At 37.0% G+C, this 6000-nt stretch overlaps 1 pseudogene; it reads left to right on the plus strand.

Annotated features, from left to right (window-relative positions):
* The first annotated feature begins 908 nt into the window (after window positions 1-908).
* On the plus strand, window positions 909-4793 carry LOC120590455 (TBC1 domain family member 12-like; annotated as a pseudogene).
* The last annotated feature ends 1207 nt before the right edge of the window (window positions 4794-6000 follow it).

The raw sequence follows: 6000 nt of genomic DNA on the forward strand, positions 1-6000 counted from the left end.
ACAGCACTCAATATATGAGACTGTTGAACTGAGAAGTTTTTACTGTCAGTCAAAATGGACCCTTTACTCAGTTTGGCATCCAGTAACACAGACTCAGCTAATTCAGTTGTGAAGATTCTATAATACATGCCTCTACCTATGATACATGCTGGAAAAAGATGCAAAACTAATTTAAGGCAACTTTTTTGTCCCATCAATGATATTCCATCATCCTCCCCCCATCTCTGGAAAAAAAATAACCCCAGGTATATGTGGAAGTATTCTCGTAGGGTTTGAGGACATTTTCTTTTTTTTCAGAGGTACTAGTGCCTGTTATTGGGACACTTACCAGTGCCTTTATTATAATTGCAACAGTGTTCTGAGGATGGGGTGCCAACAAAAAGATACTAATAAACAAACAATACCAGAGCCACCAGCAAAGTGAAATAAAAGTGAATAAAAGTATGCAAGATTATTTGCCAGAAGTGATTTTTAGGGCAAGATACAAAAGGACAAGAGTATATATATATATATATATATGTGTTTGCATTTTTTCAGAGGTATTTTAAAAATTATGCTTTAGGTGTAATTACACAGAAAGCAGGAAGAGACATGGTATACATCCAGTGAAGATATGAGTCATCATCACAACAGGAAGTTAAAAGGAGACTTAATGATGTAGAAAAAGGCATTAAGGCTGCTGTATGCTGACCAAGCTTGTCAGCTGTTTGTCTGAAAGTAACAAGGAGGATTTTAAGACAAAGCCTCATGCCCATTAGACGGTCATGACTCACAACTGTAATTGTCATGTCAAGGCCACATGTTCGGCCTGTCATGGCAGCCAAGTCACTGTCATAGTACATGGTTTGCTGGTTTGCCCAGCTTAGCCAAGTGAAGGAACAGGGAGGGCTCCCTATATAGGACTTAATATGGCTCTGGTCAAAGTGTATGGGACTAACAAGATTGATGAGGTTGAGTATGTTAAAGAAACTTCCACATAACTCTTAGTGGACATTTTGATTAGCAATCTGCTCTATAAAAATGAAGTTTCCAATTTCTAAACCACGAAATGCAATATAGCGAAGAATGATTATTAAAAATAGGGTATTGAGTTAAAACACACTATGTGATTTATTCAACAAATATATAGTAATTACTATGTGACGAGCACTTTTCTAAGTAATAGAAATAGAGAAGTGAGCAGAATAAAGTTCTCGCTTTTCAGAGAAAAAAGTTTTAGGGCTATAATCAGAGGCAGGTTGGCATGCTTCTTCTGAATGAATTTTGTGATAAATGTGCATAGTGGTCAACCCTTTCCAATACCAACTTGGTGAGAATACCTGGCAAACAATAGCAAGATGTTTTCATGATATATAGTACTATTTTCTAATCTTGATTTCACAGGCTATGAGAAAAAAGTTAGACGTGCAATCTCGATTTATCTATGTTTACAAATTACATGCATGTACTACTGCACTAATATATTAAACACATACACAAAAACAAAAATGAAGAAAGGCTGTCTTGAGTCACACTTGAGATGTGTGCATCCCACTTTAGAGGTGGCTAATAAGTCTTATGTCAGTTCATGGGTGATGATGTGGTAATGGCTTGATGGAAGAATGCAAAGGATATGTGTGCTACTCATATCATCTTTATGCTCCGATTTTACCACAATATGTGCCCTCCTGGGCCTTTTTACCTTGCTTGACAATGTGAGGTCTTCCTTGAGGAAAGGATGATTTCCTTCTAGCTGCATGAAGCTTTACATGTCTTTAACTTAAACAAGCTTATAAAGTCCCATGTGGCAATTTTTCAGCACTGTCTCGCTCTTGTCTGTGATAGGTAGAAAATGAAGGTCTTAAATTTATATTTCTCCCCTGAATTATATTTTTGGGGTGTATACAGCATTTTAAGAGGAGCCAAATGATTAGGACTACGTCTATTAAGAAATCCCAGGCCACTTTAACATTAGAGCAGAAAAAAACACCAGCGGCTTCTCAACGGGGCTGCCACCATAAAGCTTCTAGAAAGTTCCTATGCTAAGTTGCTTGAATGATCACCAAACTGGGCTACCTCAAAAGTCTCTTTGACACTTTTTTCGGAAAGTCTCTAGGCCCTTTGTGGCTAAAGGCAGATGTGATCAGCCATTAAATGATGGTTTAGTTCCATGTAGGCAAAAAAAGATAATTTTCAAAAGCAGGTAAAATCATGACTCTCATATATGTTGATATAATAAACACGTGTTGAAGATTTTATTTAACTCATTCATGAGGAAGCTAGTGAAGTGTTATAATCAGGTCCAAGGAGATTTCTAAGAACAGACACAGGTATAGGTCAGGAATATTGAAATAAACGTGCAAATAGAGTCCAAACTGGTTTTGGGTTGTTTCTTCCCTGGACAGAATTTGTTTGCGTGTCTATGGGCAAGAATTATTTGGTGATGTTGTCAATCACCTACAGTTTACAGAGTCAGAATCAGACAACCCAGGCGTGCTTTAGAATGACAACATATAATCTTCCATGTAAGCATGAATTTTCCCATCTAGTTTCCCCACCTTTAATCAAAAAGAATCTCAAAGATTCTTGATTACAAAATGAATCTGGCCTCATTAGATCCGATTGATTATTTACAGAGGTGCAGAATGTTATCGTATCATAAAGACAATCTTTAAGTTCGCTCCGCGGGAGATTTCCGTAAGGAATCTCAGGTTAGATTTCTTAAAGCTTCTATTACTTGCTGTCTTGAGACAAAGACACTGTATTCACCAGAATTCACCTATAGTACCTATACATTTTGGGTGACTTCCTCTCTTCTCAAAGTTCTTTAAACATCTCTAGGCTCTTGGCCTGCCATAGAAGTGACTTCCCTTATCAGCTCTGAGGCTGGATCCTGAAATCTAAGCACCAGGAGGGCTTTCTCAGCACTGTCTCCACAAAGTCAGCCTTAATTCCCTAAAACTAACAGGTCAGGCACCAGCAACAGCTTCCCCTGTTTGGCAGGGAGCCTCCTTGCCCCTGTGGTCATGTCTACCTGGAGGGGACTGGTGATAAAATCGCTGCTGGCATGGGCATTCTGTGTTCCTCAAAGCAGCTGCTTGCTGGTAGCAGACACCAAAGACCTCGGACTAAGAGCAGCAGAGAATCAGAGGGTTTGATCCCCTCTCCCGGCTTCCAGAGTGCCTCTTCACCTGTTCCTGGTTGTCTGAAATAAAAGGTTCCCAGCTACTGCTATATAGCAAGTTGAGTTCAATCTCTCTTACCTATTAAGATAGTTTTAATAAAGCCTTCCTTACCTGTAAAAAAAAAAAAAATTATCCATAGTATTCCTTGGTTAGAAATTATTTGGTAAATTCTCTCCTAGAGAAAATCTGTAGATATCTAGCTTCCAAAAATCATTCAGCAGGAATATGAAGCATGAACAGGGAGGACTTATAAACCACCACTTTAGTCTTCAAGACATAAGAATTTTGAATTTGAGCCACTTTCTATCACAATTCTGATTCTTGAGTATGGGCTATCATATGATTCACAATTGCTTTTCTGTCCTGTTTAGGAAATCTTTTGCCCACTTTAGATAAATCTTCTGATCGAATTTGTGGAAGAAGCTTTATCTCATCAACAAGAACATTATTCCTTCGAACTGAGTTTCAAAATTGAGAAATTAAAGCAGTACATTAAAAAAAAAAATTAAGCAGGGAGAAAATATTGCAAATGCAATGGCAATTTGTACTAGTGAAATACTGCCCAACTGGAAGTAACACAGTAGGAGAAAGTTTGGAGAATTGAGGTGCAGGAATTGCTCCCAGTGTTCATGGCAGTTTGGAGTCTTATTATAGGAAGTGAACTAATATCACTCCTGAACTTTATGAAATATTGCTCATCAAAGGAAAGGAATAGCTTAAAAGATTTGGCAAAACACATTGCCTCTAAAAATAGCATTCTCTACATGTAGGAGGTGTAGCTGTTGATGATCCAGATGCCTGTCTGGAATTAAGCTGGACATGTCCTGTGCATTTCCATTTTTCTAGATCTTTGATAAGGATGACTCACATCATGATGTTTTATACAGTATCTTGGGAGCATATTCATGTTACGACGGATCTGATACTGGTTTTGTCCAAGGATATCCTTCACTGAGGCAGTGCATATTCTCAATCTGGAAGAGGCAGGTGCCTTCATTGCATTTGGAAATCTCATGAAGAATCTGTGCCAGCTTGCCTTTTCTGAGTTGATTGCAGTGAGACCTTGAAATATTTTAGAACATTTGAAGAATTCTTTGAGGACAATCTCTCCAAAATGTTTCTTCACATTGAGTCTTATGGTCTTGTACCAGACAAATACTTGATAGACTGGACAGTCACACAGTATCACAAAGTACAACTCCACTTGACCTGGCCCGTCCAGGTGTCTTTTGCCGATATGGGGAGGAGTTTTTTTTTAGAAGTGGGCTAGGAATCTTCCAAATGTATGAAGATATTTTCCTACAGATAGGCTTTGCTCATACGGCACAGTTTCTAACTGAATGGGCAGAGGATATTATGCCAGTGAAGCTGTTCGGCTATACTGCAGCCACTCAGATGCAGAGGAGCACTAGAAAATGGACTTAGGCCTTTGTGTCTGTAATGGAGGACATTCGAGAGGAGACAAGAATAACAGTACTGCTTTGAACAGCCAATCTTCGTAATAAACAGGTGAATTAAAATGTAACAGTGTTTTGTTTCCTATGTAAGCAGCATGGAGGAAAGTTGGAGAAATCCAAAAAAATCAAGTCATGAAAAGCAGCTGATTTTGAATTTTGTGTCTGAAATAAAATAAATAACCTATTGACAATATTATTTTAAAAAGTTTTAAAAATTATTTTGTAGGGAGGACCATTTTTACAAAGAAAAAAAGTATAAATGGCTAGTTCATACTCCATAATTTGGGGTGAACAGTTGTATGTAATACCATTTTAAAACAGTTTTTTGGGGAAAAAAGTGGCTGGTTGTACCCAATTAAATAAATGTCATTCTCAAATGTGACATTCCAGACAAGGCCTTGGTTACATAAACAATTTTTCTAATTATATCTAGTAAAAATGTGTGTAAATATTTTATTGAACATACACAAATAGCTATCTTACTATTTAAAAGTAAGAATATTTAATAAAAGTTTCTGAATTGGGGAAGGTGGGTTAGGCAAGGAGAATAAGATATCATTTAAGAATTTTCCATTTTAGTGCACAAACCAGAATTTACTAAATTGTTATGGGTTATAGATAACTTAATAAGAGAAAGGGCTTCCTTATATATCCAGGAAATAGAACATTAAAACATCAACAATATTCCAAACAAATAGCTACGATCATCTCTCATGAGTTCATTCAGTCCTATGCAATCAATTCTTATTCTGCTGGATCTTGGATTAGCAGTATCATAAACCATTTGGCTTCTTCACTCAAATGAGTTCTGGAAATCCTGACTGCATCCACTGAAAGCTGTTTAAGCGATGACATCAGAAGGTCTATTCTTTGAAGTGTCAGTAGGTTGACGTACCTGGTACAGTCCTTTTCCACAGGCTCTGAGACCAAGCTTCTTTGTTAAAGGTGTGAACTCTGCCCTGCAGCTGATTGCAGAGCCTTCACAGAAGCTTCCAATAATACTAAAATGATCTGTAGATCCAGAGATCTAAAATGACTAATAATTACTGAGGAAGGTTCATAACAAGAAAGGTGCTACTGACAAAATTTGGTGGTTTCTGTGTCATGTAAAATAAAGCTACTCCAAAATCAATCAATCAATCAATCAATCAATCAATCAATCTTCAGATACAATGTCTATATGGATAATGATTAAGGCTGTTTTCAAAGAAAACAGTGAATATTACATCTGATTTATAATAATGAATGAACATACATTTTACAGAGGAAAAATTCTTGAGATGTACAAAATTTCTGAGTCATAATATACATATACACTATATATAATATATATACAAGAATATACCAGGGATGTATCAAGAATATCCTAAAGAGATACA

This window comes from Pteropus medius, unplaced genomic scaffold, assembly GCF_902729225.1.
Source record: "Pteropus medius unplaced genomic scaffold, Ma_sr-lr_union100, whole genome shotgun sequence".
NCBI classification, from domain to species: Eukaryota; Metazoa; Chordata; class Mammalia; order Chiroptera; family Pteropodidae; genus Pteropus; species Pteropus medius.